Here is a 24,919-nt window from a genome sequence, read left to right as displayed (position 1 = left end):
AGCATCCCTTTGATGCTGGACTTCTGACCCCATTTCTCAGATAAGGAAGTCAAGGCTCAAATATTGTGGTAAGTGTCTTAGCTAGCCTCACACAACTCTTAAGTTGGGTTTGGCATTTGATGCTAGGTATTTTGACCCATCCTTGAAGTGTAATTGGAGAGGCAGGATGAATAGATACGGGCTTCCACATGTCAACTAGCTCCCCCATTCATGCATTATAGTAACTCCCCTACATATGTACCTTCAAGTTGCAAACTTTCAAAGAATGTGCCCCTATATGCCAGCTGTTGTACTGTACTACTGTTTTTTTCAAGGTACTGTCCTGCAAGATTATAAGTGTTTTATTTTTTGTGTTTGTTTTTTATGTGCTCTTTGTGTGAAAAGTACTATAAGACAGTTATGTACAGTACTCTACAGCTGATTGTGTTATTTGGGTACCTAGGCTAGCTTTATTGGATTTAGGAACAAATTGGACTTATGAATGTGCTCTCAGAATGAAACTCATTTGTTGTGAGGGACTTACTATAGGAAAGAATTGTGGAAAAAGTGCTCTGGGGACATAGGGGTAGATAATTCTCACTCAGGGAACTGGAGGGTCAGAGGGAGAAACCCATGTCCTTCAGGGGCTTATTGTGAGGATGCAATGAGATAATTCATAGACGATGCTCAGAATCCTGAATGCTCAGCTGTAGTTCTGTAACCAGAGACAGGCCTGGTCAGGATTTATCTGCCTCAAAAGCCTGTGTGCTCATAGTTGTTCTGCTGTGCTCCTTTTCAGCAGGCATGTGGTTGTAGGAAGAGTAAGTCTCTGTGTAGCCCACAAATAGATGGGAAAACACCAAGACAGTTTCTCTGATATCTTCCCCACCTGCCTTAATCCAGATTTTCAGATTCAAGTCTGCTTTGGGCAGGGGAGGGGATTTGCACAGGTGTGAGCTTGGAGAGAATTGTGACGCCTAATCATGAACCATAACAGTTCTGGAGCTCTGGCCAGGACCTACTGTGTTCTCCATTCATTCTCTGACCATACATTTTCTATGCACTTACTCTGAGCCGAATATTTTGCTGGTCACTAGAGATATAAATGGGAGTAAGGCTAGGTCCTTCCCTTGGAGAATTTTTCAGACGGCAGGTCTTTGGCAGAGATTTCTAGCTAGTCATCAGATCTGTTTCATCTCTTCCCGGGCACATGGCTAGACTACTTTCTCAGGTCCCTTGCAATTGTAAGGCCATGTGACTAAATATTAGCCAACGGAAAGAGATTGAAGGCAATGAGTGTCACTTGTACACCTGACACACAAAAAGCTTCCCAGGCAGGATTGCTATGATCTTGAACGTGGGAACTCCAGGAGTCATATGTTGAAGATACCGCAAGATGCAAATGGCTTGGAATCCATCCTTAATGACTGCCCAGTGCAAGCTACCCATTAGTCTGCACCTGTTTAGGTGAGCAAGAAATGAACTTCTGTTGAATGAAGGCTAAGATGTTAGGGATTATTAGTTACAGTTGTGCTTCCCTGGTAGCTCAACTGGTAATGAATCCACCGGCAATGCAGGAGACCTGGGTTCAATACCTGGGCTAGGAAGATCCCCTGGAGGAGGGCATGGCAACCCGCTCTAGAATTCTTTCCTGGAAAATCCCCATGGACAGAAGTACCTGGCGGGCTACAATCCATGGGGTCACTAAGAGTCAGACACAACTGAACAACTAAGCACAGCACAGCACAATGTTATCTTAAGGAACATTATTTATAGAACTAATATTTTATATGTATCTATCATATCAGGCTCCCCTGGTGGCTCAGATGGTAAAGAATCAGCTTGCAATGTGGTAGACCTGGGTTCTGTCCCTGGGTTGAGAAGATCACCTGGAGGAGGAAATGGCTACCCACTGCATTATTCTTGCCTGGAGAATCCCCGTGAATAGAGGATCCTGGCAGGCTACAATCCACAGGCTCACAAAGAGTCAGACATGACTGAGTGGCTAAGCACAGTGTATCTATCATATGAATAGAGTTGTAAACCGTAGTGCACCATGAGATGAATTTTGTAAGTCTGAATCAGTATTTTAGATAGGACTATAATAGGGATATATCAGAGTGCATTACATTAATCAGATGAATATTGTTTGGAGAAATTTTAGCTTCAGTTTGGTACATGCTAATTTGGGTTATTATTGAGCTCTCGTGATTAAAAGTTTGAAAGCCTGGTCTACCGGAGGCAGACAGGTCAATAGCTCTGTACAATAGAGTATGGTGGCTATGGTAATAGTGGTGAGGTCCCAGTGCTATCTCGGTTAAGGAAATGCCTAGGAAGCAGAGAAGGCAAAAAGGGCTAATCTTTCCAGTCAATTTGTATTGGTGGCCTGTGGTGCAGTGTTGAAGAGGATGTTGTGGTTTCTTCCAGGGTCTCTGGGAGGGAATGCTGTGATCTGATGGCAGCGTCTCCCATGAGCTTGGGAAGAGGAGTAAAGGCTCAGACCTGGTTTGCATCTGACCCCTTAGCAGGGAGTCTGGGCTCCTTCCAGTGAATTCAACCCCTTCCCCAATTATTTATGGCATACATACGATGTCTGTCTGGAGCACCATACTCAACACTGTGGGGATTCTAGAAGAACTATGACTAGCCCTTGGGGAGGTTATCTTTTAGGAGCAATAAAATAGGCACTTGTGTAATAATTATGCAGCCAGCAAATACAGAATTGGCAATTACAGATGCAGAGTGCCGAGAAGTCTTTTGGGAGGAAATGGGGTGTGATATGAGCCAGGAAGGATGGAAGGATTGAGATGGAGAGTGGAGGAGAAATGCTGGACATTCTGCCACTGCCCTGGTCTCCAGGGACTTGCCCAGGCTGTCCAGACTTCTTCAACTGGGCCTTCACCCTGGGATGAAGCTGATCTTCAGGGATGGAAGAGTAAGGAAGAGGAAAGAGGGCTTTGAGTGGTGCCTTTATGTTTGTTTGTGTAGGAAGCCAGCAGGGGAAGGGAGGAAGAAGCAGGGTTTTACTGGGAGCCTGATGACTTATTTTTCTCTATAAAAGGGCATCCCAGAGAGTTAAAAATCCAGTACATTGCTGGGTTGCTGGTCAAAAGTATCCTGTATCTTAGTGCCTCTGCTGCAGCAGTTTTGTTTTGTAATGAAGGCTTTTAAACCCTAGTCTACCTCTTGTCTGTGTGATAAACATCATACTAGTAGAGTATTATACATCAAACATCCTGTGTACCAAGAGCTATTTTAAGTTCTTTAAGTATTTTAACTTGTATTGTCTTCAGGGCAACTCTGTGAGATAGGCAGTAATTATTAGCTCCATTTTCCAGATGAGAAAACTGAGGTACAGAGAAGGTAAGCAATTTGATCAAGATCAAATAGCAAGTTAAGTGGGAGAGCCAGGATTTGAGAATAGTTATCCTGAGTCTGGGGCTTGGTCCTTGATCATTATGCCATTTTGCACCTCATTGTTAAAAAAAACTCTGATAATTCAGATTCTCTGTAAGATCCAGCCAAATAGCTGCGTCAAAATAATCAGAATTGAATCTTCCATGTGTATAGGGCTTTGAAGCTTACAAAACTATTTCCTATATATTACCATTAAATTTTCAAATAATCTAATAAAACAAGATTTCTTTCTTTAGCTTTCTATCTTTCTCTCTCCCTTTTAAAATTAGGCCTATGAGGTTGGCGCTGAGGTCACTACAGCTGATGGATCATGCCTGAAACCCAGGCTTTTTAACTTTGGGCTTTTAGTGGTTTATGCCCTCAGTGACTGGGGGAATTTCTTGGCAGTCCTAGTCCTAGTCCTGAGCTTTTACTACCAAGAGCTTGAGTTTGATCCCTGGTTGGGGGAACTAGAGAGCTGCATGGTGTGACCAAAAATTAAGAGACTGGAATTTGTGACCCTATGAGACTGATGTTGGTCTATTGTCACTGCAGTTTCATCAGTAAATGCATTTGCTTGATTCTTTGCAAATCAGCTATTCATTTTGGAAATAATTGTGAGTCATTTGTAGGTGGAGCCTTGAGCTAAGATCCCTGTAATTTAAGAAAGTTCACTTGCAAATAGACAGAGAAGTTACTTAAAAAGAAGGAATTTCCTAAGTGGTTGGCGATTGCAGCATGCAGTGGAGCCAGTAACAGAAGGGATTTGGCATCAGAACGTCTTGTGAAACTAGGCTCAACACTTTTCTGCCAGGTCAGCAAATGACTTGACCTCCCCGAGACTCAACTTGCTCACCTACAATATGGGAAGCATAAGGGTGCCCACCTGCACAGGGTGGGGAGGATCACTGGAAGTGCACGTACAGTGCCTGGGTGGTGTTTAGTATGTGTTTGTAGTTACTCCCATGAATTAAATGGAGAGAATGAGAGTGCACTGCTTCCATTGAGATTTCCCCAGGATGTGATAGAGCAAAATTTCTAAACCTCAGAACCTTTCTTTTATAATATAACCATCTCTGGGGCAGACCTTCCTAGCACCTAGAACTTTTAGGTTATAGCTATATTAATATTACTCAAGGACAGGGACTTTCTTAAGCCTTGTGAAGGTTGAACATCCTAAGGTAAGAACAAAGCCTGTTGCCTGAAATCCTAAAGTTCCTGGAAAGGCTCCTATCTGTTCTTCCAGGGAAACTGACATCGTTTCCTGATGGGATTAGGCATCCATCAAGACAACTATTTTACTTTTTCTCCACAAGAGAGATTATTATATCCTCACCTCTTGAATTTCACACCAATGTGGTCATAGTTTGTACAGAATGTTCATACTCCCTGCAGAGGATTGGTTGTTTTTCTTCCCCCCCCCCGAATGTTCAGTGTGATGGAAGTTAGCTCTTCTCATACGGACTCCTCTGAGACCTGTGCCTTAAGAAAGTGGTGCTTAGTTCCATGGTGGCTCTTTATCGCCTCCCTTCAGAGAATTGCTGGGTGTTATATAGGAACTTTTAGTCGCAAAATATTGCCTGTTTGAGATTAGCAGTAGGCTGACTGACAATAAACAGCAACAATTTTTGATGATGTTCTCAATCTACCGGTGAGTTACCCTCTCTTTCTCTATGCTGCTCACAGCATGCTCTGCCCACTCACATCCAGTGTCCCTGAGCCAAGGAATGGAGTGCTTTGTCTGTGGCCAGATAGTCTTCAGAGTGTCAGAACCTGCAATGGGGGCTTCCCAAGGGCCACTGATAAACGGCATCTCTCCCTGCTACTGAGCAAGGGAGGAGCTGAGTTGAGCTAAGCGCGCCCAGTTTGTTCTCCCCAGCTGTCAGCAAGGCACCGTATCCTACTGCTCTGCAAGTAGTCAGTTAAGGGGCGGAGAGAGTCCAGCACTTCCAACACTGCTTGGTTTCCCTTCCCAAGATGAAAGTAAGGCATTGCGCCCTTACACTGGCTGCAACTTGATTTTTTATTTAAGGAGTACTTGTCAGATTTTATCTTTGTGTTGGGATTAAAACTATATATGTGTGTGTGTGCGTGTGTATACACACACATATATACATATACGGATGAAATGATCAAAATGTTTTATCAATAACTCTCCCAGCTCTCAGCCTCAGGACTCAAGTTTAGAAAGTTTCTTAACCAGTCTGGGATGTTAGTGAAAGTAGATTCCCCCAGACTCACAGGATCAAATCAACAGGCCAGTGGTCTGTCTGCTAAGTGTTGATGTAGAGGACAGAAGGACAGAAGGGATCTGGGAGCCACAGCTCCTTACCCTCCAAGTGACACGTCCTATATAAACTCCCAGGAAGTCACAGGCGATTCCATTTGGATAAATATTTGTTTAGCAACTAAAGCGGATACAGGAGAAATATATGACAAGATCCTCTTCAGTAGGAAGTTTACTGTTTTTGTTAGGCAAGATTGATATCCCCACATGGTTTGAGACTAACTCATTGAATCAAACCTCACTGTCCTGATCTTTGTGTAGAGTGGTTTCTCTGTCATGCAGCCTCTAGAATCTGTGTAGTTAACACCACCCCTCCCCGCATCCGGCTCAAGTTCTTTCCTTTCTTCATCTCTCCCCCGCTGAAATCTTGTTCTTCAACCCCCAGTGCTCCCACATTCAGGAATTCACTTTTCTGTCTTTCTTTCCCCGGTGATCTCACGTTCAGCCAGCGTTCCCACACAGCTCTCCTAAGTCATACTCATTTATTCCGATTTAGCCCAAGCCTCCATGTTAATGGTGTAATAATAGACACCGTCATTTATTGAGCATCTACTATGGGGTGACACAGCTGGCAAGGCGTTTTGTATTTTGTAGTGGAATCCTATTGTTTCGTCTTTACAAAAGTGTTGCCCTGAATTAAGCTTCCTCCTTCTGCCCGCTTTATCTACTGGGAAAAGAAACTTTGTCCACTCTCCAGCCTTGTTATGGGGAGACTGCCAGTCATAACCCTGCCCCCAGTCTCACTATGATGGGCTAATTATAGGCCATTCTGGGATATAGGGGCCGCCACTTTAGGGCAGGGAAGCTGAGAGATGCCCTTGGCCATGTCTCTGCTCCAGAAAGAAGCTGGTGTGTAGGAGAGAATGACTTTGATCTCTGGAGTAGGTACTACTGAGAGGTGTGGCAAGGATCCAGTCTCTCCTCCATCTCTCCCCAGTTTCTGTTCATAGCCCATAGACACTGCTCCGGGGGAGGTTAGTGTGTCCTGACCATGCACATATCATACCTCACTAATTCTCACAACAAAATGAAGTGGTATTGTTTTCTTAACCTAAAAGAAAAGCGGTTTGAATGCTTTTTTCCTCATGAGAAATTATGTCCACTAAAAACAAAATCAGAAATGCAATGTGAAGACAAAATTCCCCATACTCTTATCCCTCAGAGATAGCTTCTTATAGTGTTTTCCATATGTGTATATTCATAAAAGGAGGTCAGTCTTTTTATTCCCAAGAGAAAACTGAGTCTCAGAGATGTTAAAGAACTTCCCCATTGTCATATAACGAGAGCCGCTTTCCATTCTACCTACTTCTCTGTGATCAGGGAGTCAGTCTTGGTTAACAACCATCTAGTTGAGCATATTCTTGATAGAAAATCACCAAATATGTGTTGAGTGAATGCAAAATTCAATGTAATTAAGTGCCTTGAGGAACGTGCACATGTAAGTTTTGTAGATCAAGGAGGAGAGAGGTATGAATTGTTTGGAATTATTGGCAGAGGTTTCTAAAGGAGGTGGCATCTGAGATGGAGAGCCGATATTAATTTGTTTTTCTCCAGTATGCTGTGTCTTGAGTGGTCCAAGCCAGCGGTCCCCACACACTTTCCTCTGCTGGGGTTGGGCACCACCCAAGGCATACTGATAACCTCTGAGCATTTCTGAAAATGCACAAGGTCAAAGTGAAAGTGTGTCCATGGCAAAGGGGGCCAGTGGAAGAGATATATGGTGTTCAGAAGGAAATTCAGAGTTCTTGGGGCAATAGGAAAGTAAGACCTAAAGATTGACTTAAAGTGGGGAAGGGAATGAAGTGGAGACATCACCAAAACTGTGATCAGGGAGGCTCTGATGGGACTTTCAGGCAGGCCTTCCCAGTCTGCGTGCTGCCCCATCTCAGGTCTCACCTTTGTACACAGTGACTTTTCCATGGCTGTTCCCTCCCATGGGTACATCCTTCCTCAGCCTATCAGCTCCCAGTCCTTTGGTTTGACTTAAATGTCACTTCCCTGACTGGCCAGACTACGTTGGGTTCCCACCTACTGGCTTTCATAGCACCCTGTATTTAAAAATACTCACGATTATGGTTTGTAATTAAATATTTATTTGTGCAGACTTCCCAGGTGGTGCTAGTAGTAAAGAACTCGCCTGCCAGTGCAGGTTAGATGTAAGAGACACGGGTTTGATCCCTGGGTGGGGGAGATCCCCTGGAGGAGGGCATGACAACCCACTCCGGTATTCTGGCCTGGAGAATCCCATGGACAGAGGAGCCTGGCAGGTTGCAGTCCATAGGGTCGCACAAAGTTGGACACAACTGAAGCAACTTAGCATGCACACACATATATTTGTGCAATTATTATTTTGTGGCATCTCCTATTTCACTGGGTTGGATGCACCTTAGAATAAGGCTTGAGTCTGGATCACAGGCAGCACAATGCCCGGTAGCCAACTGAACAACTCTCCTTACTTTTACTCAGCTTTGTCCTTCCTTCCTAGAGACTGGGATCATTCCAGTTGGCTTTGCTGTTACTCTCTGAAAATTTGAAAACGCATCTTTGAACATCTGAAAATCTCAAGGCTATCTTTTCCAAAAGAGGAATCTCACCCCCGTAAAAAGCCAATCTGGACTCAATTAAACGTGCTGTGGGCTCTATTTGCAGGGGAGCAGAGAGCAGCTGAGAGCGGAGCTGTTTTCCCAAGATGGAAAATCTGTGATAACTCTGAGTTCTGCTGCTATAAATTAGGGTCACTCTGCCCGTAATTGGCAGCAAATTAAAATCTCCCTTCAGGTCCTCCTCTTTCTCTTCTTTCCTGTCTATTCTGTTTGAGAGAAGATGTGGAAATACTGGTGCCCTGCCGCAGGGGAGAGGGCACCATTGAGGCCCCAGGTAGGTCAGGGCCGGGAGGGCCACCAGTGATTCTGAGCATCCTTCTCCTGCCCTAGTCCCTTTTCTTGTCCTTCTGCTCTCCCCTTTCTTTCTTCAGGAAATTTGGAAGTTCTCATTCCTAGGGAAATATCTCCAGGGACCTCTTGCTTCCTCTTAGCAAGCAGAGGGAGAAAAAATTCTCTGAATTTTGAACTCACAAGCAATTTGTATGCAAATGTGGCCAGAAAGGCCTGTGTGTCTTTGCATTTTCCCATAGCACCTTTTTTAAAAATCCCTACGACCATGTGCTTCAGGCTAGGAGCAGGAGAGAGAACAGAGAGCTTAACAAATTTAGTTGAGTTCTTAGGGCTTGAGGCAGTGGTGAAGAAGAGGGGCTGTTTTTTGTCTTGCTCTGTTGGTGGCACTCTGGGGGGTAGGTGGTCCCCAGGCCTCGAAAGGCACTTGCGGGGAGCTGACCTTGCGGAAGCACGAGCAAGGTGATGCTGTGCAGTGAGGTCCAGGCACAAGTCCTGCAAGTGTGGAGGACAGAGCAGTGAAGCAAAGCACCGGGCTGGATTGTTAGAGAATCAGGAAAGATGTCTCGGTGGGGGGTGCTCCCCTGGAAAACGTGTGCCCGGGAGGCCTTAAAACAATAACCCATAAGACATTTTTTATACTATTGATAATAACGGGTGGGTTTATTTTGACAAATGTGTTCACAAAAATCTACCTTCTGTGATATCTGGTGCTTGACTAAGGGATAAAGACCATTTCCGAGGCCCCTCTCTCTCTCTAAGCCAGCGCTTCCCTGGGAACCTCAGCTGCTCTATCAGGGCCAAAACAACTCAGAGGGAGGCTGTGACCCCCGACATCTGAGTGCCTGGTGGCGATAGGGTTCCGGAGCCAGTTCAGGACTCTGCGTCTCCAGGGGGTTGCTCTGCTCTGAGATCTGGGGTCTCAGTTTCTTCATCTCTGCAGTGGGGATTATAACTCCTTCCCTGAAGATTATGGAAGATTAAAGGAGATGAAGGATGTAAAAATATTTTGTAAACTTTACAGTCTTATCTGAGATTGAAGAGTCAGATAGCAAGCAAGAGTTGATCTCTGTTTCTTGGCAATGGATCCAGCAGGCTTCCTTTATTCACACAACAGATATTTATGTGACTCACATTGTTTTAGATGCCAGAGGTAAAGCAGAGAGTAAAACAAAGACCCTACTCAGGGAGGAGTTCTGAAAATAAAGAAATGAATGAGAGTATCAGAAAAATGAATCAGAGTAAAAGAACTTGTGATGCAGAGAACGATGGGGTGGAGTGCGCTCTGTTGTGTAGGGTGGTAGGGAGGGCTCTGTGATAAAGTGTCTCTTGGGCAGAGTCCTGCAGGAGGTGAAGGACTGAGCACTGTGGCTCTGTATGTGGGGGAGGGGATGTCCTCCAGGAGGGGACCAAGTATAAAGGAGAGTATAAAAGCCTTGAAATGGAAATATGCTCTCATTTTACAATCTAACAGCAACTGCATGTATTACTACTAGTAACATTTGTGTGCTAGGCAATAGTCAAGTATCACTTAATCCTCACAAGGACCGCATTAGGAATGCCTTATTGTTATACCCATTACATAGATGAGAAAACTAAAGCATCATTTACAACTCAAGCATTCAGATAACCGGGGGAGAAGAAATAGCTCTCTTTTATATGAAAGTGTATGAAACAGCCCTGCACAGAGGGAAGACTGCATGGTGTGGAGAGAAAAAGTCTGGATTTGAGCCTGGCCTGCCACTCATCTGCTGTGCAATCTTGGGCAAGTTCCCTAACCTCTCTGGGCCTCAATTTCCTGATCTGTATGATGGGCTGATAAAATCCCAGAGGATTGTTATATATATATATATATTGAGAAATCCAGGTGAAAGGATGTTGTGAATTGCAAAGCACCATGAAAATGTTCCTTTATTATTATTATTATTATTATTATCAGAATGCCAATTCTCCTTCCTTGTCTCTTGAAAAGAGAGTGAATGAGAGAGAAATGGAAGTTTGCAAGTTACATAATTTCCCCTGTTCTTTTCCTGAAATATTTTCTGCTGATGTCTTTGATGGTGAATCAATTACAGTACCAAGTAAAATTCACAGGCATTTTTCTGAAAGATTAGGGATTCCCTGGTTTAGTTCAGTTCACTTCAGTTGCTCACTCACGTCTGACTCTTTGTGACCCCATGAACCGCAGCACGCCAGGCCTCCCTGTCCATCACCAACTCCCGGAGTTCCCCCAAACCCATATCCATTGAGTCGGTGATGCCATCCAACTGTCTCATCCTCTGTCGTCCCCTTCTCCTCCTGCCCTCAATCTTTCCCAGCATCAGGGTCTTTTCAAATGAGTCAGCTCTTCGCATCAGGTGGCCAAAGTATTGGAGTTTCAGCTTCAACATCAGTCCTTCCAATGAACATCCTGGTAGCTCAGCTGGTAAGGAATCCGCCTGCAATGCAGGAGACCTGAGTTTGATCCCTGGGTTAGGAACATCCCCTGGAGAAGGGAACAGCTACCTACTTCAGTATTCTGGCCTGGAGAATCCCATGAAATGTATAGTACATGGGGTTACGAAGAGTTGGACAGGACTGAGAGACTTTCACTTTTTTCTGAAAGATTAAGGATGTATGTAGTGAAGTTGGTGGTGAGGCTTCTCACCTCTTTGTTCTAAAGAAATTGTCTGAGGTCTTAGAACTCCCGATCCACTCTCTTCCATAATACTAGGCTCTGTGTCATCCCCAAGCCTAGAATTTTCTGAAAGTTTTCTCTAATTTTGCATTGTGTAGATAGTAGGTGCTCAATAAGTTTTAAATGCTGCTGCTACTGCTAAGTCACTTCAGTCGTGTCCGACTCTGTGCGACCCCATAGATGGCAGCCCACCAGGCTCCCCCGTCCCTGGGATTCTCCAGGCAAGAATACTGGAGTGGGTTGCCATTCCTTCTCCAATGCATGAAAGTGAAAAGTGAAAGTGAAGTCGCTCAGTCGTGTCCGACTCTTAGCGACCCCATGGACTGCAGTCTACCAGGCTCCTCTGCCCATGGGATTTTCCAGGCAAGAGTACTGGAGTGGGGTGCCATTGCCTTCTCCGAAGTTTTAAATAAGTCACCTTAAATAACTGTGGGCCTTAGGAAGAATCACTACATGGGCCTTAGGAAGGATCACTAAGAACAAAGCTAGTGGAAGTGATAGAATTCCAGTTAAGCTATTTCAAATCCTAAAGATGATGCTGTTAAAGTGCTGCATTCCCTATGCCAGCAAATTTGGAAAACTCAGCCATGGCCACAGGACTGGGGAAGGTCAGTTTTCATTCCAATCCCAAAGAAAGACAATGCCAAAGAATGTTCAAACTACTGCACAATTGCATTCATCTCACACATTAGCAAAGTAATGCTCAAAATTCTCCAAGCTTGGCTTCAACAGTACGTGAACCATGAACTTCCAGATGTTCAAGCTGGGTTTAGAAAAGGCAGAGGAACCAGAGATCAAATTGCCAATATCTGTTGGATCATAGAAAAAGCAAGAGAGCTCCAGGAAAACATCTACTTCTGCTTTATTGATTACGCCAAAGCCTTTGACTGTGTAGATCACAAGAAACTGTGGAAAATTCTTAAGGGGATGGGAATACCAGACTACCTAACCTGCCTCCTGAGAAATCTGTATTCAGGTCAAGAAGCAATAGTTAGAACTGGACATGGAACAACAGACTGGTTCCAAAGAGGAAAAGGAGTCCGTCAAGGCTGTATGTTGTCACCCTGCTTATATAACTTATATGTAGAGAACATCATGTGAAATGCCACGCTGGAAGAAGCACAAGCTGGAATCAAGATTGCTGGGTGAAACAGCAATAACCTCAGATATGCAGATGATACCACCCTTACGGCAGAAAGTGAAGAGGAACTAAAGAGCCTTTTGATGAAAGTGAAAGGGGAGAGTGAAAAGCTGGCTTAAAACTCAACATTCAGAAAATGAAGATCATGGCATCTGGTCCCATCACTTCATGGCAAATAGTGAAACAATGGAAACAGTGACAAGCTTTATTTTCTTGGGCTCCAAAATCACTGCAGTTGGTGACTGCAGCCATGAAATTAAAAGACATTTGCTCCTTGGAAGAAAAGCTATGACCAACATAGATAGCATATTAAAAAGCAGAGACATTACTTTGCTGACTAAGGTCCATCTAATCAAAGCTATGGATTTTCCGTAATTATCTATGGATGTGAGAGTTGGACTATAAAGAAAGCTGAACACCAAAGAATTGATGCTTTTAAACTATGGTGTTGGAGAAGACTCTGGAGAGTCCCTTGGACTGCAAGGAGATCAATCCAGTCCATCCTAAAGGAAATCAGTCCTGAATATTCATTGGAAGGACTGATGCTTAGGCTAAAACTCCAATACTCTGTGGCCACCTGATGGAAGAGCTGATTCATTGGAAAAGACCCTGATCCTGGGAAAGATTGAAGGCAGGAGGAGAAGGGGACGACAGTGGATGAGGTGGTTGGATGGCATCACCGACTCAATGGACATGAGTTTGTGTCAACTCTGGGAGTTGGTGATGGACAGGGAGGTCTGTTATGCTGCAGTCCATGGGATCACAAAGAGTTGGACACAACTGAACTGAATTGAAATAACTGTACCTTTAAAAATTACTCTGTGCCTTTGTTAGAGAGTCCTGTGGGATGAATGAGTAAGCCCCAGTGGATTTGGAGAAATGAGTATTATTATTTGGGGCTATAGAACAGGGCTTCCCCAGTGGCTCAGCAGTAAAGAATCTGACTCTAATTTAGGAGACACAGGATAGACACACCCTGTCACACTAGGGTGTGATACCTGCATCTGAAGACCCCTGGAGAAGGAAATGGCAACACACTCTGGTATTTTTGCCTGGGAAATCCCATGGACAGAGGAACCTGGCAGCCTAAGGTCCATGGGGTCGCAGAAGAGTTGGACATGACTGAGTGACTGAACAACAACAGTAGAATGGATAACTGAGGTAAAGGGACTTATCGAATAATTGCTGGTGAGCTCAGTTTTATTTCTGGAGAGGACTGCTTTTCTTCCACTCTGGTGGTGGTGGGACAGTAAGTTCATTTGTCTGTCAACCGATGGAATACCTATGCTGCTCCAGGCACAGTGCAGGATTGTGGGGAAACAGTAGTGTTTGTTCTCGGGAATGCTTTTAGGACGTGCTCAGGACGTGATCTCTAATCTGAGTGCTGGTTGCTGCACCCCCTGGCACCTCCAGAAAATGCCAAGGTTGTGGCTGCTTCATCGTCACCTGCTGACAACTGGCAGGCATGTGCCCATCTATCTGGCACAACACCCAGTGCCTGTGATCAGACCCGAGCCATTGGGTCTGTGTTTTGTTTCCCCAGCGTGGCGGTGGCTTCCTGCGATAAGCTCCATCTTGGCTGGGATGTGTCCTTCCCTGCGGTTGGGATAACAGCCTTCTGGGGATGGTGTTTAATCTTAGGAGAGGCGGAGCCCCCAGGGAAAGAATGCTGTCTCTCAGTATGTGCATCGAGGATTAGGCGGAGCTGCCTGCTGCTAACACTATTAGGTGAGGGCGAAGGCTGATCGCTGGGACAGGATTCATGGGGTTGAGCTTCCTGTGTGCCCCCAAGAAGGCCTTACTCCCTGTCACAGCTTCTTACAGTTGAAGGGGCCCCTGAGAAAGTGAAATGACACCGAGTCAAAATACTGACCTAGAAGTCTGGTAAACCAGCTTAGCTGACGAACCTTGGACAAACCTCAAAGCCCCAGTTTCCCCATCTGTAAACTTGGGGTGGTAATGATATCTACCTCATTACCTTTGGTGAAGATGAACTAGGATAAAGCTCCCAGACCCCTGGCAGATACTGAACACACAATAACTGAGGCCAGGTTGCCATGTTACAGGTGAGGAGCCTGAGGCCTCCCCCACTGACATTGGTCAGAATGAACTCCTTATATTCCTCAGTGCAGGAGTCTGGAGTGGAACTTGGCTTCCCCTGCCTCTAGCACTGGGCCACGAATGAATCAGTCTCCTTCTATGCCGGATGGGGGTGGTGGCCTGCGAGTCCTGTTTGGCCTGGATTGGAGGCAGAGGATGAGGAGGAACTGGGGTAGGTCTGCAACAGATGTCAGAGTCTAGAGGTGCTTTGTCCATCTGGACCACTAACTGGGCACCACATCACTTGAAGGTCAAACTGAATTTCCTTATCTATAAAATAAGGTGGCTGGGCTTCCCTGGTGGCTCAGACAGTAAAGAATCTGCCTGCAATGGGGGAGCCTGGGGTTTGACCCCTGGGTTGGGAAGATCCCCTGGAGAAGGTAATGGCAACCCACTCCAGTGTTCTTGCCTGGAGAATTCCATGGACAGAGGAGCCTGGCAGGCTATAGTCCATGTGGTCTCAGATTTGGCCACAGCTGAGTGACTAACACTTGACTGGCCCTTCCAGCTCCAATTTTTTTTTAAGAAACCTGGTGGAGGAAGCAGAGAACCAGAAGGAAGAAGTGGAGGAAACATACCAATATTATCTGATAAAAGACTAGCATTTTCTAAATCCTGACTACACACCAGTTGTGGATGTGACTGGTGATGGAAGTAAAGTCTGATGCTGTAAAGAGCAATATTGCATAGGAACCTGGGATGTCAGGTCCATGAATCAAGGCGAATTAGAAGTAGTCAACAGGAGATGGCAAGAGTGAACATCGACATTTTAGTAATCAGCAAACTAAAATGGACTGGAATGGTTGAATTTAACTCAGATGACCCTTATATCTACTACTGTGGGCAGAAATCCCTCAGAAGAAATGGAGTAGCCATCATAGTCAACAAAAGAGTCCAAAATGCAGTACTTGGATGCAGTCTCAAAAACGACAGAATGATCTCTGTTTGTTTCCAAGGCAAACCATTCAATATCATGGTAATCCAAGTCTATGCCCCAACCAGTAACGCTGAAGAAGCTGAAGTTAAATGGTTCTATGAAGACCTACAAGACCTTTTAGAACTAACACCCCAAAAAGATGTCCTTTTCATTATACGGGACTGGAATGCAAAAGTAGGAAGTCAAGAGATACCTGGAGTAACAGGCAAATTTGGCCTTGGAGTATAAAACAAAGCAGGTCAAAGGCTAACAGAGTTTTGCTAAGAGAATGCACTGGTCATAGCAAACACCCTCTTCCAACAACACAAGAGAAGACTCTACACATGGACATCACCAGATGGTGAATACCGAAATCAGATTGATTATATTCTTTGCAGCCAAAGATGGAGAAGCTCTATACAGTCAGCAAAAACAAGACCAGGAGCTGACTGTGGCTCAGATCATGAACTCCTTATTGCTAAATTCAGACTGAAATGAAGAAAGTAGGGAAAACCACTAGACCATTTAGGTATGACCTAAAAGTGGAAATGACAAACAGATTCAAGGGATTAGATCTGATAGGGTGCCTGAAGAACTATGGACAGAGGTTCATGACATTGTACAGGAGGCAGTGATCAAGATCATCCCTAAGAAAAAGAAGTGCAAAAAGGCAAAATGGTTGTCTGAGGAGGCTTCACAAATAGCTGAGAAAAGAAGTGAAAGACAAAGGAGAAAAGGAAAGATATACCCATCTGAATGCAGAATTCCAAAGAATAGCAAGGAGAGATAAGAAAGCCTTCCTCAGTGATCAGTGCTAGGAAATAGATGAAAAAAATAGAATGGGAAAGACTAGAGATCTCTTCAAGAAAATTAGAGGACCAAGGGAACACTTCATGCAAATATGGGCACAATAAAGGACAGAAATGGTATGGACCTAACAGAAGCAGAAAATATTAAGAAGAGGTGGCAAGAAAACATGGAAGAACTATACAAAAAAGATCTTCATGACCCAGATAACCATGATGGTGTGAACACTCACCTAGAGACAGACATCCTGGAATGCAAAGTCAAGTGGGTCTTAGGAAGCATCACTACAAACAAAGCTAGTCAAGGTGATGGAATTCCAGTTGAGCTATTTCAAATCCTAAAAGATGATGCTGTGAAAGTGCTCCACTTAATATGCCAGCAAATGTGGGAAACTCAGCAGTGGCCACAGGACTGGAAAAGGTCAGTTTTCACTCCAGTCCCAAAGAAAGGCAATGCCAACGAATATTCAGACTACCGCACAATTGCACTCATCTCACACGTTAGAAAAGTAATGCTCAAAATTCTCCAAGCTTGGCTTCAACAGTACATGAACCATGAACTTCCAGATGTTTGAGCTGGATTTAGAAAAGGCAGAGGAACCAGAAATCAAATTGCCAACATCCGTTGGAACTTTGAAAAAGCACGAGAGTTCCAGAAAAACATCTACTTCTGCTTTATTGACTACATCAAAGCCTTTGACTGTGTGGATCACAATAAACTGTGGAAAATTCTTCAAGAGATGGGAATACCAGACCACCTGACCTGCCTCCTGAGGAATCTGTATGCAGGACAAGAAGCAACAGCTAGAGCGGGACATGGAACAACAGATTGGTTCCAAATCAGGAAAGGAGTATGTCAAGGTTGCATATTGTCACCATGCTTATTTAACTTAAATGCAGAGTACATCATGTGAAATGCCACACTGGATAAGCACAAGCTGGAATCAAGATTGCCGGGTGAAATAGCAATAACCTCAGATATGCAGATGATACCACCCTTATGGCAGAAAGAGAAGAAGAACTAAAGAGCCTCTTGATGAAAGTGCAAGGAGAGAGTGAAAAAGCTGGCTTAAAACTCAACATTCAGGAAACAAAGATCATGGCATCTGGTCCCATTACTTCATGGCATATAGATGGGGTAATAATGTAAACAGTGGCAGACTTTATTTTCTTTAGCTCCAAAATCACTGCAGATGTTGACTGCAGCTGTGAAATTAAAAGACACTTACTCCTTCGAAGAAAAGTTATAACCAAACTAGAAGTGTATTAAAAAGCAGAGATATTACTTTGCTGACAAAGGTTCGTCAGCCAAAGCTATGGTTTTTCCAGTAGTCATATATGGATGTGAGAGCTGGACCCTGAAGAAAGCTGAGTGCCAAAGAATTGATACTTGTGAACTGTGGTGTTGGAGAAGACTCTTGAGAGTCCCTTGGACTGCAAGGAGATCAAACCAGTCCATCCTAAAGGAAATTATCCCTGAATATTCATTGGAAGGACTGATGCTAAAGCTGAAACTCCAATACTTTGGCCACCTGATGTGAAGAGCTGACTCATTTGAAAAGACCCTGATGCTGGGAAAGATTGAGGGCAGGAGGAGAAGGGGACGCCAGGGGATGAGATTGCTGGATGGCATCACGGACTGAATGGACTTGAGTTTGTGTCAACTCCGGGAGTTGGTGATGGACAGGGAGGCCTGGTGTGCTGCAGTCCATGGGGTCGGCAAGAGTTGGATAGGACTGATTGACTGAACTGAACTGACCACATATCAGGGATTGTGCTGGCCACCAGGGATACATCGAACAAAAACATGATCTGTTTTCTAGGGGCTCCTGAACAGTGGGATCAGCTGGGTAGCAGAGATGCAGAAAGACATGCAAATAAATGAGAATCTGTGTTGATCTTTGCCTTAAGAGAAATATGAACGTTGTGTGGTGGGCCGTAGAAGAGGCTGTCATTTGCTGTCATGTGGCTGCCTGTTTGCGTGCAGAACCATCAGCACACAGGGAATGACTGGATGTGGTACAGTGAATGGGAGCCAGAGCCCTGCATGTGGGGAAGGGGAGATTGTGGTTGAAAGGGCAGGTTCAGGAAGGTTGAGTGGGAGGGGCGGCACCCAGCCCAGAGCCCCAGGGGGCTGATGAATTACATTCCTCTAGTTAGAAACCATCAGAAACTCCACTGAGAGGGGCTCTCTCAGCTCTAGAACTTGCTGATGTCTCCTCTTGCAAAGGGGAACGTGAGTTATATCTTTCAGTGTTACCTTTCTGTCCTCTTGGTTTCCGAAGTGTGGCAAGACCCAAACCCAAAGTATTTGCAGTATGCTATGCTAAGTCGCTTCAGTCGTGTCTGACTCTGTGCAACCCCATAGACGGCAGCCCACCAGGCTCCCCCGTCCCTGGGATTCTCCAGGCAAGAACACTGAAGTGGGTTGCCATTTCCTTCTCCAATGCATGAAAGTGAAAAGAGAAAGTGAAGTCACTCAGTCGTGTCTGACTCTTAGTGACCCCATGGACTGCAGCCTACCAGGCTCCTCCGTCCATGGGATTTTCCAGGCAAGAGTACTGGAGTGGGGTGCCATTGCCTTCTCCTAAGTATTTGCACTAAAGTTGTTAATTTTAACCAAGTGGTAGAATATAATCAGAATGTGAGACAGCTGAAATGCTGCCAATTTTTCTTCCTTTGAGGTTGTTTTCTGTCCTTTTAGACAAAGTTCTGTTGAAAACCTGGCGAACGTGTGACTCTAGGTGGGGGACATGACACTTTCGTGGACCTACTATGTACTTGGGCCTCTGCTAACTAATTTCATGGAGCGAGCTTCCTTGAGCTCTTAAGATTGTTAAAATACAGTTGAAAACCCCAGAAGACTTGGGAGTGATTTCTGAATGGTGGGAGGGCAAGGGAGGCTTTGAAGCCATCCTATTTGAACACTTAGGCTGCTAAGTGCAACTCTTCAAACACTTCACGTGTCTTCAATGGTCCAGTGTAAAGGATATTCAGGAACATAAATCCCTGCTGGTAATGGGATAAAAACCCCTTTTTCCTCCCTAAATATTGATTTAGAATAATAGCTTGTTTTGAACTTTCTCCCAGCAAATTAATTTTTAATTTAGAAAAGTACCTCTAGGGAAAACTTACCATATAGGTACAGACAATTTTGGAGATGTGTCTGCTTATAGAAATCAAAAATGGGGAAAAAAGGTAAAACATTACTCTAATTAGAATATGCCCTCCCCCCACACCTCCCCTGAGATTAATCCACTGACACATGATTTTGAGTATCTTTGTAAGACCTTGTGCTAGAAACTGAGGGAGAGACTACAATTTAGCTTCTGTCCTCTAGGGGTGTGTGTGTGTATTTATTTATATATGTGTGTGTGTTGTGTTTCATGGGAAAAGAAGATGAGTTTTTTTTTTTTTTTCCCAGAAACTTTGTTTTGAGGAGAGAGAAAGGATGATATTAGGGCATAGCTGAAGAACTCTGGCCTAAAAGTCAACAACCTTGCACTCATCTCCTAACCCTGCCTTTAACAAGCTGTGTGACAGCAGATAAGACCTTTGCCTTTTCTGATTCTCAAGTTCTTTTCTGCAGAGCAATGGGACTGTAGGCCAGCAGCATCTCCATCACCTTGGAGCTGGTTCGGTAGGAATGGAGAGCCTAAGGCTCCTCACCAAATGTTTCATCAGAATCTGCATTCTAATAAGACCTTCAGGTGATCTATATGAAAATTAAAGTTTAAAGCATTGCTTTAAAGAATGATCCCTACTCTAATATTCTAGTATTTTGTGTTTTTTCCTAATATGTAGTAAAACGCACTTATGAAGAATTTATTCAGGACTGAGCCAGGCACTTTTGCCCTGCAAAAGTGTACTCTATTAAAAAGATTTAAAGGCAGAAACATGGGCAAATAGCTATGTATTCAGCTACCAAAGCTATATATACATGTTTCTCTTTTGCCTTGTGTTTTAGATGTTGGCAGTATGGTAAGAGCAGTGAGAGAGGGGAAGAGGAACTGGGAAGCCAAGGTGATTGAAGGTGGGGTTGGCAATGGCCTGGGCCTTCTGAGCTGGCAGGTGGCACAGTTCTCAGCTCAGGTCCTCAGAATCATCAGAAGGTTCTGAGGACCAAGCACCATCAATGATTGCAAAATAATATTTCATATTTTCAAATATATATGTATGTTGCTTTGATGAACTGAAAATAAATTCATATCCTGATGAATATCAGTGACTTTCTGATATTCTATGTTTTCCTAATTAATTGATCAGTCAGTCTCTCAGTCGTGTCCGCTTGGTCATGTCCAACTCTTGTGACCCTATGGACTGTAGCCAACTAGGCTCCTCTGTCCGTGGAATTCTCCAAGCAAGAATACTGGAGTGAGTAGCCATTCCCTTCTCCAGGGAATCTTCCTGACCCAGGGATTGAACCTGGGTCTCCCGCATTGCAGGCAGATTCTTTACCGTCTGAGCCACCAGGGAAGCCTAATTAATTGATCTACTAGATGGGAGAGGGAGTCTCCATAATTTTTTGCATTAAAAGGAGTCTTCTTGCTTGAAACCAGTGGGAACTACTGGAATAGGGAATAATAGTTGATAACAAGATGATGAAAATGACTAACACTGAGAACTTTCTCGATACCAGGCATTGTGCCTTACATAAGAAAGGAGCTTAGGTATCTGCTAATAAATTTATGGATAAGGAAACTGAGGCTCAGAGTGGCATGGTGATTGATTCATTCCTACCTTGAGGTAGTGATGAATAGATATAGGACCAGAATTCAGGTGTTCTGGCTATCGGCCAGGTTTATATCTGCTGTGCTAGACTTTGTGGCTTGTTGGTCTAGTGGTAGAATGTGCAGACTGTTGAGTAGAGAGCTGCAAATTTTCCTGTGTTCCTGCTGTGATAGTCAAAGACTGGCAGAGTCTGGAGGGCCTCGTGGCATCCGGGATACTCACTGTATTTACAGGTGAGCGCACCTGGCCCAGCGAGGGAAAGGTTCTTGTCCAAGGTCACACAAGTAGTTGGGTTTAGTTCTCCCTCTTATCTGCAAGTTAGCTCTTTACAGATAAACTTTTTCACAAGAGCATTGGGTAAGTGAAACCAGGTGAATATGTTTTATGATATTGTATCTTGTGAAGATTATGTATCTTTTAAAGGGATTTAAAGTAGTCACTGGTAATTATAAGCACTCAAATTATTGTAATAACAATAATTTTTAGTCTATTATTATTTTTTAATCAAGCCCTATATGCAAAATTTAGTAGCAGTTTTTTTTTTTTTTTAAACTGGAACTGATTACAGCCTTAAATTTTCCCATCATGGTCTCTATCTAAATGATGACCTTTGGGAGGGCAGACTACCAAATTCTTATTCACTGAAAATAGTACCACGTGATCATTGGAAAACATATAGCATAAAAGGGACAAAGGCAGTGCTGGCCGTTGGGGCAACTTCATCCATCTTATACCCACAACGAAGACTCTCATTGAACAGAGAAGCTGTCTGCTAAGCCGTAGGTCTCCCGATCCTCGGAAAATAAGAATAGAAGAATCATTGTCCAGGAAGGTGTCAAGCAGTACCATTTTTACTGATCTAGCAAAGTGGAAACTAGGTTAGAATCAGGATCAGCTTTGTGGGCATGCAACCTGTGCACCTGAACTGGGCCCCTGCCCTCTGCCTGCACAGGGGCTTTAATGCTCTGCTGTTGCAGTCCTGAAATTCTTATTATTTTGAATAAGGGGACTTGCCTTTTTCATTTTGCACTGAGCCTTGCAAATTATGTAACTGGTCTTGGTTAGAATAATTCAGAATCAGGACCAAGAGCCCCTGAGGAGCAAGTCAGTCGAGACTGCAGCCTTTTGGGAAGAGCTGGAGGGTGAGGAGGAGGCCTGACCTCTTGTGGTGGTATACAGGTTTGTGTGCTTGACAGACAGCCTGAGGTCGGGAAGGAGGGCAGGGTGGATCTCTCACTGTCCCATCACTTTGCCTTGTGGTGATAGATAAGTCACTAGCCTCTCTGCAAGTCTCCTTTGTGTCCCAGTCACACATAGTACTTAGCCCACAGTAGGTACTAATACTTTGTGGCTGGTTACTGCTGCCCTATCGTGCACCGTTTTGGTAGATAAACTTTGAAAAAATAGATTGAAGCACTTTGTGTGAATTGCATTATAAGCTTTTCTATTTTCAGTGTTATCACCATACCTCATGTTTGGATGAATCGGGGGCCTTACATTAATTTCCCTGCTGGTGATCTCTTCCTTATATTAATCCTTCTAGCTAGATGACCTTTCCCAGATCCAGCACCAGTAGACAAATGACCTTAGATACATTTATTAAAGGTTTCTAAGTCTCAATTCCCTCATCTCTATGAAAAAACATGATCATGTCTGCCGTTAAGGCTTTTAGGGAGTCTGGAGATAGTATAGTGTAAAGCCCTAGGAATAATAGTGACTGGCACATAATATGTGGTCAGTTAAGAGTAGTTTTTCTTCTTCTTATATATATTTATATATAATGTATGAATGATACGCAAACAGTTTTCATCATGTACTTGCTCTCCTCAAAAAAATCTTCAGTGAAAAAAAAAAATCTTCAGTGGCCCCCTCTTTCCATGGCCATGGAGGGGCAAGGCACTGCATAATTTAGCTGCAGTCTGCAATGCCTAACTTTCCCCGTTAGTATTTGAAGAACTTCTAGAATATGAGAACTCCTTGGTCTGGAATTCTGTGTCATCTCTCCAGCACCCAGGAGAGTGCTGGGCATATAGTGTCTGTGTGGTTGTTGACTGCTGACCGCAATGTATTTCAGGAATGTACTGTGACTCTGCTTGTTTTCCATCTGTTTATACCTCTTAGCTCCTTCAAATTGGAAATGGATTATGATTTTGCATTTGAATCAGGAGTAGGAAAAAACATCCATCCTTCATCTCCTGTTTTTGTTTTTTTTTAAACAGCCACCGTCAATCTCTACTGGGATTGTTTGTTTACATGTTTGACTCCCCTTCTGAGCTGTGAGCTCTGAGTAGGGAGGAATGGTGTTTAATTCACTTTTATATCTTCAATGCCCAGCATGTGGGGTCTGGCACAAATGAAAGAGACATTCATTAAATATTTGTCAGATCAATGAATATTGGACAGCTCAAATTTTTATGGCAGACAAGGGAGATAGTGGGAGCCTTCTTTTTTTACTAGAAAAAACATTGTTTATTAGATCTGAATGGATCATTTAGAAAATACACAGTTGGCTATCTTTTTTGGTCAAAGAAGAAAATCAGTATAAAATGCTTAATTAAAAGCAGAGGCTAACATTTCCCCTTGTAATGAAGGCAGGATCGCGAGTATTTTCCTTTCCTTAGCCCAGATGGGCAGGCAGCCAGGCCCAGAGACAGGGATGCTATGCAGACAGATAAGAAGGTTTGACATTAGGAGGACTGGGTCCTGGGGTTACCCTGGATCCATCTTTGTTTGTGTTTCTCCTCAGGGATGTTGAAAATTTGAGAGGCATTACTTCCTTTAAGATACTCCAAAGACATTGCCAACTGCTTAAGATGTTTGCACTGTTACCTATAAGATTACCATTTGTTTGTGAACTTAAAATGGCAGGTTTTGCAGGAGTATGTTCTGAATTTGATGTTCAAAATCCCAAGAGGTGTGGGTCTTTTTTCTTGTTCTTCTTGGTGCTCCTGGGTTGGGCCTTTAATAAATGGGATGCCTGGAGCTCTTTCCCACATATTATCTGCAGGGTGGGTCTTGACCTGGGTGTAAGAAGCTGATGAGGACCTGGATTTAGGGAGGCAAGGAGTACAATGATGTTCTAAATGATCTCTGCAACCTGGAGAAATTCGGGCCCTCTGAGAAGGACAGTGAGTGAGTGGGTGTGCTCAAGGACAGGACACTGCTGCTCGGTGTGGTTTGAGGACCAGCAACATCAGCATTGCTTGTTAGGAAAGGCAGAGTCTCAAATGCTACTCCTCCCACCACCCCTCCCCCACTCACCCCATCTTCTCTTATTAAATCAGACTCTGCATTTTACCAAGATTCCCAGATGATCCGTATGCACATTAACATTTTAGAAGCACTGCTCTGCTGAGAAAGTCTTTCTCGTCCTCGAAGTTTGATTGGCTTTTGGGAATTCTAGAATGTAGCATAATCCCTGATCCCAGAACTGTCTTAAATACCAGAACTGCCACCATGGAGGTATTACGTGACCCTTCTTAATCTTAATTTTTTTCATCAATGATATGTTTTGTTAATTTTTAATGTATTTTTGAAAAAGATTTATTTTATTTCTGGCTGCACTGGGTCTTCGTTGCTGCGCACAGGCTTTCTCTAGTTGTGTCTTGTTGCAGCGCCCAGGCTTCTCGTTGTGGTCGCTTCTGTTGTTGCAGAGCATGGGCTCTAGGAACCTGGGCTTCAGTAGTTGCGGTGCACAGGCTCAGTAGCTGTGATGCAGGGCCTTGGTTGTGCTGCGGCACTTGGGATCTTCCCAGACCAGGGATCAAACTTGTATCCCCTGCATTGGTAGGCAGATTCTTAACCACTAGACCACCAGGGAAGCCCCTTTTGTGTAAGTTAAGTGAAATAATGTAATGCTCTTAGCTTATAGCAGGATCTTAATAAATATTACTTGCTGATACAATTTTTTATCTGACTCTATTTTTTATATATTTTATCAGGTTATTTTATATGAACCCTAGTGCAAACCATTCAACCATTTATTATGAATGGAT

General features: G+C 43.9%; 1 protein-coding gene and 1 long non-coding RNA gene across 2 annotated transcripts in view; both read left to right on the top strand.

Moving 5' to 3' along the window:
• ROR1 (receptor tyrosine kinase like orphan receptor 1) overlaps window positions 1–24,919 on the top strand; it is a 466,632-nt gene that overhangs the window by 10,067 nt on the left and 431,646 nt on the right. The gene's annotated exons all lie outside the window — the stretch shown is intronic.
• LOC129655330 (uncharacterized) overlaps window positions 8,234–24,919 on the top strand; it is a 41,788-nt gene continuing 25,102 nt past the window's right edge. Inside the window, exon 1 of the long non-coding RNA XR_008715900.1 lies at window positions 8,234–8,539. This is a non-coding gene — a long non-coding RNA (uncharacterized LOC129655330). The remainder of the gene's footprint in view (window positions 8,540–24,919) is intronic.

The sequence above is a fragment of the Bubalus kerabau genome, chromosome 6, assembly GCF_029407905.1.
Source record: "Bubalus kerabau isolate K-KA32 ecotype Philippines breed swamp buffalo chromosome 6, PCC_UOA_SB_1v2, whole genome shotgun sequence".
Classification (NCBI taxonomy): Eukaryota; Metazoa; Chordata; class Mammalia; order Artiodactyla; family Bovidae; genus Bubalus; species Bubalus kerabau.
Note: the sequence above shows the minus strand (reverse complement) of the source record. Positions and strands in the feature narration are given on the sequence as shown.